The sequence below is a fragment of the Trachypithecus francoisi genome, unplaced genomic scaffold (assembly GCF_009764315.1).
Source record: "Trachypithecus francoisi isolate TF-2019V2 unplaced genomic scaffold, Tfra_2.0 Lachesis_group11, whole genome shotgun sequence".
NCBI classification, from domain to species: domain Eukaryota; kingdom Metazoa; phylum Chordata; class Mammalia; order Primates; family Cercopithecidae; genus Trachypithecus; species Trachypithecus francoisi.
The window spans coordinates 66,406,594-66,418,729 of NW_022681456.1; the positions used below are offsets into that span (position 1 = coordinate 66,406,594).

General features: G+C 39.0%; 1 long non-coding RNA gene across 1 annotated transcript in view; it reads right to left on the reverse strand.

Annotated features, from left to right (window-relative positions):
• Positions 1-796: 796 nt before the first annotated feature.
• Positions 797-12,136, reverse strand: part of LOC117089790 — a 180,233-nt gene continuing 168,893 nt past the window's right edge. Inside the window, exon 15 of the long non-coding RNA XR_004439755.1 lies at positions 797-1,519. This is a non-coding gene — a long non-coding RNA (uncharacterized LOC117089790). The remainder of the gene's footprint in view (positions 1,520-12,136) is intronic.

Consider the following 12,136-nt stretch of genomic DNA (forward strand, 5'->3'; position numbering starts at 1 on the left):
ACAGATCCAGATTCAAATCCTTAGCCACACACTAGCTGCATGCCCTTAGGCATATTCCAAACTGGGTGCCAGTTTTTTCCTCTGAAAATAGAGGCAGCTCCTTGGCGGAGTGGTTACAGGGTCATGTGAATCAGGACAGGTAAAGCATCAACCTCCACACTTGCGTTCTCTAAATGACGGCTATGATGCTATTATGCTTCAAGTGCGCTCAGCACAGATACCTTTCTTTCTCCTCTCCAGATTGGTTTCTTGGATTTATTTCTTAAAACCTGGGAATTTCTAGGAATTGGCAGCAGTTCGAAACACAGGGAATGATTTAAAAGCTCCCCTGAGAAGTTGAGGAAAGCAATTTTGGAGCAGAGATTTTCTTCTTCCTCTTCTCAAAACTTTATTTACCATCTAAAAGACTCCACAAGTTAAAAGAGAGAGAGAGAGAGAAAAAAAAAAATTAATTAGATTCAAATCCCTACTCTCCTTTTCCAAGATCTAAATTAAAAGTCATCACAAAATACCTGTGTGCTTCACGAGCTGCCAAAATTTGAAATTCACAACCCCCTTGACTTTATGTTTCAGGAAATTTGATTTTGAGATCTAATTTTAGAATAACAAATAGCCTTGCACAAAGAGTCCCAAATGTTCCTGGTTCCCAAGGAGTTGTAATTTCAACACTTCTCTATGAAAACCTAAATACACAATTTTTTATTCCTACATTTTGATAAGTCACAACATACAAATTCTGTGAGAATTAACATTAAAATATCATGCAGACCCATCATTTAATTCTCTAATAAGGCAAAGTTTACCATAAGTACTCTCTAAGGTCTCGACAATTTTTTATAAATTTCAAAATGCATCTGTCAAACATGTATGCACAGAAACATGTTATTTTAAACTAGTCAGAAACAAAACTGTTTTCCTTATTTAAACTCTCTACAGAGACCACACTATATTCTTAAGACCAGTAACTACCTAAATGATCATTTCATTGACAACTCAATGCTTGGCACTGTTCTCTGCCCAAAAGACAGCATCCAGCCCAACTCTGGGCACAACATAGCTCTTAAAGCATGCTTTTAGATTGCTTCATCTTTTCCTTGCTTTCAGTTCAAGAATGAACTCTTACTACATGGTTTTGGCATCATATCTTATGTTTTGGAGTTAAAAAAAAAATCCAGGCTGAACAGAATGTGACAATCTATGCCTCAAAGTCAGTCAAAAATCCATATATTTTTGCTGACAGAACTCCTGACATTCTGATACTGAAAAACTTTCAGATTTATTGATAGAATTTTTATTCCATTTTACTCAGGCTTCTGCTAGAATTTAACATTTTCTGTGCCATGGACTTAAGTTCTCTATTTAAGTTCTCTACTTAACATTTTCTGTGCCATGGACTTAAGTTTTCTGGTGTTGCTCACTTACTTCACAAGTAGTCCTCTTGTCTCTGCAACAAGATTTAAACTTTTGGGGGAGGAATCCAACATGTCTTAAAGCAGGGGCGTCCAATCTTGTGGCTTCCCTGGACCACAGTGGGACAAAAAGAATTGTCTTAGGCTACACATGAAATACACTTACACGAATGATAGCTGATGAGCTAAAAAAAAAATCACACAAAAATTCAGGATGTTTTAAGAAAGTTTATGAATTTGTGTTGGGCGGCATTCAAAGTCATCCTGGGCTATATATATGTGGCCTGCTGCAGGTTGCACAAGCTTGTCTTAAGGTGTTCTAGAACCCCCCACACACACTCGGTTGAACACTGAGTTTGATGATTAACAGGTTGCCAGTAAATACTAGATGAATTAAACGCCTGTTATTTGGAGATGTCAGATATCTTTCTCTGGTTGATTAAGTCAGAGACTCAGTTGCAGCAAATATGTTTTTTAAAACTTTATTATCATGGAAGATTTAGAGAGGAGAAGTATAATGAATCCCCATGTCCCTATCATCAGCTTCAACAATTATCAACTCATGAACAAACCTGCTTTGTATAAATAGCTTTTGAAAAATTAATAGTTTTTTTGAGCAGTTTTAGGTTCACAGAAAAAGTAAGTGGAAAGTCCAGAGTCCCCAAATACTCCCTTCCTCTTCCCCCAGCTTCCACTGTTATTAACATTCTGCAATAGTGTGGCACATTTGTCACAAATGATGATTCAATATTGTTACATTATTATTAACTAAATCCACAGTTCACACTAGGGTTCCCTCTTTGTGTTGCACATTCTGTGGCTTTTAACAAATATATAATGACATGTATCCAGCATTACCATATCCTACAGAATCGTTTTATCAAATAGTGTTAACTAACAAAATAGCAATAACTCCTGATTACCTCAGGGTGAGTTATATTCACCCCCTAAAAGATGTTTCTATTTAAATTCAATTCACATTTTGTGCTTTTTATGATGATTTCATGTACACTGTGCCATTCAACTCACATAGTCATCTCCTTCAGTAAGCATTTTTACTCCCATTTTCTAAGATATTAAAGCTCAGAAAGGTTAAATAACTTTTCCAAAGGTCAAATAGCTAGTCAGGGACAGAGCAAGGATACCAACCTAGATTAAATGGGATTAATTCATGCTGCAGAATTTGTGACTTGCTAAATGACAGAAATGCTAAAATTAGTCCTTTCTACCATTTATGGAGCAATTAAGCATGTGGTTGAAAGTAGAGCCAGATGGCAGAAGCCTTCCCAGAAGCAGGATTTCTTATACTATGGGAGAGAAGTGATAATCCTGAAATGGCGCTGGTGGGGGGTGGGGGGATACTTGGTACCCAACCCACCTCCTCAGGGGTACATGCTGTGTGTATGTGTGTGAGAATGAACAACTGCAAGAGAAGTGCTGGGTGTATTGTAGGGAAAGCCAGGGTTCAATCAGGCCATGGAGCTGGAGGTAGGGAATGAATTTGCCATGGTGTAGAGTTTCCATATGCTTCAGAGGAAAAATTGATGAGGGAACAAGGAGCAGCAGCGGGAGGTTGTATAGGAGAGAGGAAGCACAGAGCAGCTTGGGGGATGAGCACAGACGTTAGAGAGGCTTATATCTAGCCAGTCATTAGGATAAAAATAAAGTGAGGCATGATGGGTTTAACTGACTATGAGGTTTTCCAAAGGATCCCCACTCAAGCTCTTAGTAAATGTTGGAGTCAGCAGTTCCCACTCTGTGTCCTTAAAGTCTGGAATCAACAGCTTGCCCTCTAGTTTCTCAGAACCATGCTGCCCCGGAGGGAGTCTGAAGCCCTGCAGTGTGGACTACTGCTGGAAGGGTGGCCCTACGTTTCTGGTGCTGATAATGGTATGGCTTGACACACAGGGAGGCAATTCCCTAAAGTTTGGGCTGTGGGTTGGTTTTGATGGGGTGATTACTGGAGAACCTAAGGCTCATGACAGTGAAAATATGTTTTGACAAATATTCTGCCTGTTCTGAGTGGGGAGTGGGACCAGTTCTATGAAAAGTGTGGCAGGGAAGTGTACTCTTGAGTGTCCACACTACCCCCACTCTTCTCCTTTGGTGGTTTCTTCTCTACTCTCCATTGTGGCCACTCATGCTGCCATGGCTCGCCACTCTCATCTCTCCCCAGAGCACACACATTTTCAAGCAAACTTTTTGTTTCCTCATACTCTATAAGAATGCACCTGTTTTATGTCTAACTCTATGTGAATGCACCTTGCTGACCTTCTAATCATAGAATGGCTGTGTTGTAAATCTACTCCAATTACTCATCTGAATCATATCAAAGTCATCCCACCAAAACCAACCCACAGCCCAAACTTTAGGAAACTGCCTCCTTGTGTGTCAACCCGTGCCATTCTTGGCACCCAGAAACCACACCTGGCAGGACTACTCTTTGAGCCATGGTCTAGCTAGCTGGACAGAAAACTCATTGCCTTAAAATGTTGCCCATCGTTGGATAATACTGAGTGATGGACAGCTTTATTGAGTTAAATTCCCTGCATGGCCCTCAGGCTCCTATAGAACAGTCATAATTCCTTTTCTTCAGGCCATTCCTCCAAATATCAGCCCCCAGGTTTGTCCGACTAAGGCTGCCAAGTCCTATGTCCCTCAGACACTGAATACCAATGTAGAAGGGTGAGATCACAGTTCCCAAATAAAAAATCTGCCTTTTCTTGTTTTAAAAAGAAAGCATATTAAGCACTTACTCTGTGCCAGACTGTGCTAATTGGAAGATTAATTTAATTTGATTAAACTTCCCAACACCACCAAGAGGGAAGGATTGTTTTCCTTTTTCCAATGACTAAACAAGGGCTAAGTGGAAAACATGATTTGCCTTAAGGTCATGCTGCATTTCTAGGGGTAGAGACAGAACTGAAGCCCAGGTCTACCAATTTCAAGGCCTGTTCTCTTGCTACCACACAACTGAGAGTGACCCTTTCCAGACAACAGCCCATCCACTGGAGCAATCAGATGCTGCAAGTCCTGACAGAATTATAAGTCTGAAGGCTGAGGAACAATTTGAAGCCAATTTTTTTTTTTTTTTTTTTTTGCATTTCCAAAAAGCGTAATATGTAAGTGTATTATTATTTTTATTACTCTCAAAACCAAGGTTAGTGTGACAAGATGGTATCTTAGTGTTGGTAAGAAACACTAGCTGCCGTGACAGAAAACCCTAGAATCTCAGTGGCTTAACACAAAGTGTCTTTTGCAAAGTGTAATGCATGTGCCTTTCTTTGGCAAGTGGCCTTCTATGTGGACTGTTACTGGTTGAAAATTTTCATATGTTGAAGTCCTAAGCTCCAGTTCCTCAGGCCATGACCTTATTTGGAAATAGGACTGTTATAGATGTAATTAGTTAAGATGAGGCCATACAGAAGTAGACTGAGCCCTAGTCCAACAGAATTGGTTTTCCTATGAAACTGGACACAGGCACACCTACAGGGAATACATCACGTGAACATGAAGACGGCCATCTACAAGTCAGGAGAGAGGCTTAGAACAGATCCTTCCCTCTCAGCCCTCAGAAGGAACCCACTTTACCAACATCTTGACCTCAGATTTCTAGTCTCTAGAACTGAGGCAATAGATTTTTGTTGTTGAAGACACCCAGTTTGTGGTGCTCTGTTATGGCAGCCGTAGCAAACAACACACAGTCCTGCAGGGCATCTTTCCATCTGTAGCTCTGCCATCTTCTACAGCCTCAGAGTTCTTTCCTGGAGCCTCTGTGTTTGGCTAGGAGATGAAGGAGGCGAGCACATATAGGGTTTATGGGGCAGGCATGAAGGGACATGCATGTTTTCTGCCTGCAGTTCATTGGCAAGAAGTCAGTCACATGACCTCCTTAACTGCAGGAAGGACTGGGAAATGTAGGCTAGCTGTGTGTCCATGAATAGGAGAAAACAGATATCAGTAAACACAGGACATTCCTTGCCACGGATAATTTAAAATAGAAAGATACCAGAGGAAAGAGTCCACTGCTAGGAGGCTATGACAGGAGTCATTCATCCAACATCCATTCACTCCCTCATCCATTCTGTAAGTATTTATTGAGTGCCTACTCTTTGCCAGCACTGAAATTGGTATGGTCACATAGGGGTACAGCAGGAAACAAAAAGGGACAGATTCCTGCCTTTAAAGAACTTGCACTGTGGAAACCTATGATAGAAAATTGCAAGTTGCCTTTGGAGGCTCTTTAAATGCAGTCCTAGTGTAGGTGGTCAGAGAACGTTCTCAGATGAGAAGACACTGAAAGAGAAATAAGAGGGAGCTAATGGTCTGCACTCCCTCCTCTGCAATTCCAAAATCCAATAAGCTCTGAAAACCAAGTTTTTTGGGGAAAGTTTTTGGTAATAAAACCTGACCTAGTCTTGACACATATGGTTGAAAAGCCTGATCCCAGTGGACACAAGGGTACTTATACACTTTATCTATTGTACTAGGTATCAGTACTTGAATACTTATAGTAATTGCTAAAAAGATGTTCATATGTTTGTTTCCAAAATAGATCAAGACATAGTATTACTAACATGCCAGACAGAGTCAGCAGATAATTAAAATGAAGGGTGAAGTTTGGTGAGAACAAAGGATACCACAAATCTTTTCAGTATACATCCTAGTCACCCAAATTGATGGATATCTTCAATATTCACTCTTTCAGTGGTTCTGTAATTGAATAATTTCCAAATCTCTGAAATCAAAGAGGAATTACCAATGGTTTGGTCAATATCTAGAGCCATAGAAATAGGTGGTGGGCAATGCTAGGAGCAGCAGTGAGGGTAGTGCCTTTAGTAGTGACTACTGAGCTGGATCTGTGAGCCAGGTTGACACAGAAGGAGTGGACTTAGAATCTAGGGTTTCTTCTAGCAGAGGATTTGGAGACAATGGTAACTACTCACATCATTGTGACGTAAGACTCAATAGCTATGGCAAAAGGGAAATAATGGTAGTGTTGGTGCTTCCAGAGATGCTCTACCTGCTCTACCTGCTTACCTTTCCATAGATAACACCTGGACTCTACCATGAAAACAAGCATTAGCTCTAGTCACTCAATTATAACACTCATAAACACAGAGGAGCAATGAGGTCTGAGCCACCTTGAACCTTTTTCTTCAAATTAAGACATCTGGAAGTGACTGGTGTGAAACAGCCGTTGTCCAACTGAGCTCTCTGTGATCATGGAAATGTGCTGTGATCTGTGTCCCCAGTACAGTAGCCAGGAACCCTGTGTGCTATGGAGTGCCATCCACTGAAATGAGGATGGTGTGATGGAGGAACTGAATATCTAATTTGATTTAATGTTAAGTAATTTAAATTTAAATTTAGATGGCCATATGTGGCTAGCGGCTGCCATATTGGAAAGCTCGAGTATAAAGCGTTACTTTTTGTCATGCAAAAATTACACTATGACTGAAAGACAGGGCTAGGAATCCTATTTTCTAGCTTTTATTTCCTTGTAAATCAAATATACATGCCAACTGTGGCTAGTACCAGTTGTGGCACGTTTTTGAAGGCACGTTAACATTTTCACTTCTGTAAGCTTCATCGCTTCTGGAAGAGTGTTCTAACCTGGAGCCTACTAGTGAGTTGGAGAAAGTCATTAAAGTTTTTGCTTTCAATTACTTACCTCTACAATGTTAGTCTTCTTTCTCCTCTTAGCCAGGTAGGAAGAGAGAAACAAAATTATAAAGCAATACCAGTACAGTGGCAGGTAGTAATCCTTGTGTTTGACATTTCTTTGGCTCAAATGTAGTAATTCCACTTCTCTTGGTGGGATGAGTTTACTTCAGACTATAGCTTTTCTCCTGGTGACCAACAAGGACGTTCTCCTTAAGGGCAAGGATACATTAAAGTTCTCCTTGTGTGGCAGAGTGCCTGGTATTTAGCAGGCATTTGATACATGTATGATGGATCAAACAGCTTATCACTATCAAACAATGTTTAAGTTTACTTAGTAAATGCTAAGTACTATAGCTCTTCAAATACTTTGCAAACTTTCCCCAATTCAACCTAATTTAAGCCAGAGAGTAAGTCCAAATTTATGGCAACACAGATTAAACATGTCCACTAAATTATGTAAAGTGAAGCTTCAAGACAGAGATGTAATGTGCATGTTACACAGGTATAAAAGGATGATATGGGATCTTTCAGTCTATAGATGCTTAAGGAATGACAGCATCAGTGACAATCTGACCCAAATGTTTTACACTTTAACTTAGAAAAAAGGAATAAAAAAGGAATTTCAGAGTCTTTTCTAGCCATGAGTTCATAGGTGTGAACCCAAATAGCTTTAACCTGATAAATCCCCTAAATCCTTTCCCACAAAAAAAGACCACATTTGAAAGACTTTCTCAAAAAACTCTTCAATAATTAGATCAATGTGGAATTTTCTATTGGAGATTTGCTGCCCTGAAAATTTGTAGTATTTTTTCCACGAGCCATAAGCAGTTCTGATTTTTCAATCAAAATCCACATGTGTGGAATATGTACCTAAATAAAAAACTAGAAAGAGCCTTACAGAAATGTTTGTGCCAGTAGGGTGACTGTAGTTAACAGTAATGTACTGTATATTTCAAAATAGCTAGAAGAAAGAATTTTGAATGTTCTCACTGCAAAGAAACAATAAATGTATGAGATTATGGGTGTGCTAATTACCCTGATTTGATAATTACACAACGTGTACATGTACTGAAATACTGTTTCTTATAATATGTACATTCATTGTATGTCAATTAAAAATAAAATAAACATAAAAAAAGAAATATTTGTGCCAAATGATAGATATAATAGTTATGGCAGAAAAGTGGAGAATTCTAGTTTCATCTTCTTTATTATGTGAATCCTTGAGTGGTAGATTTTTTTCCTCAGTTAACATAGATTTAATGGTAATAATTTGCAGAGATGCATTTAGAAGAACTATTGGATGTTTCTGCTAACATACTTTGGAAGTTGATTTCCCCAACTAGGATCAAAACTCTAGCTTTGTAAATCCTCCTTTTGTTATTCACTACTAAATTCGCATTTTTTAGAAAGGAGAAGGAAGCCGTGAGAGTTTTCTGGTATCCCTGGAAATTCTGTCATTCAATGCTCAAATTTGCAGTTTTCTATCCCTGGTCTGTTGTAGAGTAATTTGATGGCACATAGAGTGTCAACACTTTTTTTGTAAGCCCTCTGGATAAGTCTTATATCATCTGTTCATACTTCCAGAAAACATTCATAAAAATGTCCCTATAATAGACCAGGTATGATATCCTATAATAGACAAGGATGGTCTATACAACTTTGATCTTGTGCAAAGTAAGAGAATTTCAAAAATAGGTAAACGGCATCATGTAATGGATAATTTTCTTTTTCTTTTTTGAGATAGAGTCTCGCTCTGTCACCCAGGCTGGAGTGCAGCCTGGGTGCACTCGCCATCTTGGCTCACTGCAACCTCTGCCTCCTGGGTTCAAGCAGTTCTTCCGCTTCAGCCCCCTGAGTAGTTGGGACTATAGGCATGTGCCACCACGCCTGGCCAATTTTTGTATTTTTAGTAAAGATGGCATTTCACCATATTGGGCTGGCTGGTCTCGAACTCCTGACCTTGTGATCCTCCCACGTTGGTCTCCCAAAGTGCTGGGATTACAGGCGTGAGCCAACATGCCTGGCCGGATAATTTTTTGAATAGTTAATTATTATTACCTAAAGAGTCATAAATGCTGGAGATAATGTCAAGGTTTATATCTCAATAAAAGAAGAAAGTTAGGTTTTGTGAAATTCCCTAAGCCACCTTGACCATTTACAATTTACCACTGTTGGTAGCCTCAGATAATCAAAAGACGGTGGGAATTTTATGTCTCTGCTTTTCTACAACTTTCCTATTAGCAAATTTCAGACCAGATTTTGACATATAAAACATAGTCCTAAAACCAGTTCTTGTAAACTTGGTGACATCATGGTTCTCTCTTTCTGGGTGTTCTGACAAGCACTTTGCATGAAAGTAGCTCTCCTGGGCAAATACAACATGTATTCTATTGGCAGGATCAGCTAGGCGGATTAGCCAACAAAATCCTCCATAAAGTGGGGGGCATGACCAATCAGAGTCTTAGACCTAGGCAATCTATAAAAGGTGTTCAGCTACAGGGCTACTCGGATCCCCATTTCTTATTCATACAAGGAAGGGAGTTTTCTATACAAATCTTTCCATGTAACCATGTATCATAAACACAGCTTATTTCACCATAGTAAAGCACTTTCTAGTATCCTTATGTTGCATCATCAACCTTCGGAGGGCATATTTGGATAGTGGTATTTAAAATATTTACTACTAGAGTGTAGAAAATACTACATTTCCTTGTTGAGATCCTTCCAATTTTAACTAATCATCTTCAAAGTATGGATTTCTGGTTGGAGCACTTCAGATCTTATTCTACTGCATCTAGGGAGTATAACTGTGTACCAAATGTGGATATAGAGGTATTTCAAGTAAATTACAGGCCAATAAGAGAATGGGTGGGGGTATGAAGCCTGGGGCTGAGCAATCAACCACTTTCAAAGATCTGGCTTCAAGATTTAAGAAAATGAACTCTATTATCTACCTCAGCGTCCTTTTAGGACCATTCTCACCTCTGTTCTCTCACCCCAGTTAATTCATGTAAAGCACTAGTCATGAAAGTAAAAGCAAAGTCTCTAAAATCAGGCTGCCTTGGTTTGAAGCCTGAGGCTGCCACTTACCTGTCAAAGTCTATGTTCTCTATGCCTTCACTTCCTCACCTAAAAACATGACAACAATAATATGCCTAAGCTATTAGGTTATTCTGAGGATATGAAGTAACTCAAATAGAAACCTTGGCAGCTTGCCTCACACCTAGCAAGTATTCAATGAATGTTTACAGAAAAACGAATGCATGCAAACAACAAGGGGATTGTGTTAGACAGAAGTATATAAGATAAAGCCACAATTCCCAGTCTCAAGGAGCTTATAGCCCAGTGGGAGAGACAGGCAAAGATGCAACAAAAACATAGTTGATCAGTTCCGGCCAGGTGTGGTGGCTTACTCCTGTAATCCCAGCACTTTGGGAGACTGAATCAGGCAGATCACCTGAGGTCAGGAGTTCGAGACCAGCCTGACCAACATGGCAAAACCCTGTCTCTACTGAAAAAGCACAAAAAATTAGCCAGGCATGGTGGTGAACACCTGTAGTCCTGCTACTTGGGAGGCTGAGGCAGGAGAATTGCTTGAATCCAGGAGGCAGAGGTTGCAGTGAGCCGAGATCACACCACTGTACTCCAGTAGGAGGGACAGAGTTAGACTCCATCTCAAAAAACAAAACAAAACATAATCAATCAGTTCTATGTAAAATGTATGTAAATTGCAATGCCTGCCAACCATTATTAAACATACATATATATAAAGATACAATAAAAGCCACTAGAAATTTCCAACATGTAAGATGAGGATTAAGATACCCTATCATCAACAGCGATACACGTTGTCAATGCCAGCATAGAAAATACTTTAAAACAATTGATATATTGGAAAATGATGTTTTATTTTAAATGCTCTACATTAACAATTTGTCTTTTTGGATTCTGAAAACATTTTCCAGGGGCCTTTTCCAGTTAGAAATGAGACTGCTATAAACAGTCCAACAATTAATGACATACAGTTGGCTTTTCTGAGCTAAACAGTTACTAAGCCCAAATTTATAAATGTAAAACACTTCACCAGCCACAAAACAAGGCTGAATCATATTAAGAAAACATGGATTTCAAAAAGAGAAGAAACTTTCTTTCACTCTCTCTCTCTCTCTTTTTTTTTTTTTATCTTTTTGCTTATTCCTTATTTTAACAGGTCATCTACCTTTTAACAGCACAGCCCAATGTTGCCGTTTTCCTTGTCAACTACAGATATGATCTGAGATTTCAATGTGTGAATATGAACGAATTCACAAGAAACAACAAACTAGCCAATTTAATAAATCTTAGACAAGAGCTAAAGTTTGTGTTTGAATAGAGGTGGCAGATTGAGAACTATTAACCTGTTAATCTGCAGATGCATTAAATGTCTGTGGATAGTCAAGGCCACAACAGTTTTGACAACTTAAAAAAATACTCTGTCATGGCAAGATAAGTTACCCATAACCTTCACATTTGCATAACAGAATAAATTGCTTCAACTCTTCAGGGTGCAAGTATATTTCCTACACATCAAAAAGTCAACCAATAACTCACCATTTTATTTTCCTATTATTCAAATATGATTAAGGTTTTTGTTTTGTTTTGTTTTACATAATACATGATGGGTTTAAAACTTAGGGAAAGAAGATTGATTTGGAGGTTTAAGAAATGTGTACTTTTTGGTCTTACAAGATTCTTCATATTATAATTATTACAATTTATATACTCTCTTTTAATCAGATCTTTAAGAATATTACCAGAATACTAATGCTAATGAGTTCACTAGAAAAGCTTTTTTTTCCCCCCAAGAGACAGGATCTCATTCTGTTGCCCAGATTGGAGTGCAGTGGTGCAATCATAGCTCATAGCTCACTGCAGCCTCAACCTCCTCGGCTCAAGCAATCCTGCCTCAGTCTATCAAGTACCTGGTACCACAGGCACATGCCACCATGCCCAGCTACTTGTTTTTTTTAACGTTTATTTATTTGTAGAGATAAGGTCTCACTTTGTTGCCCAAGCTA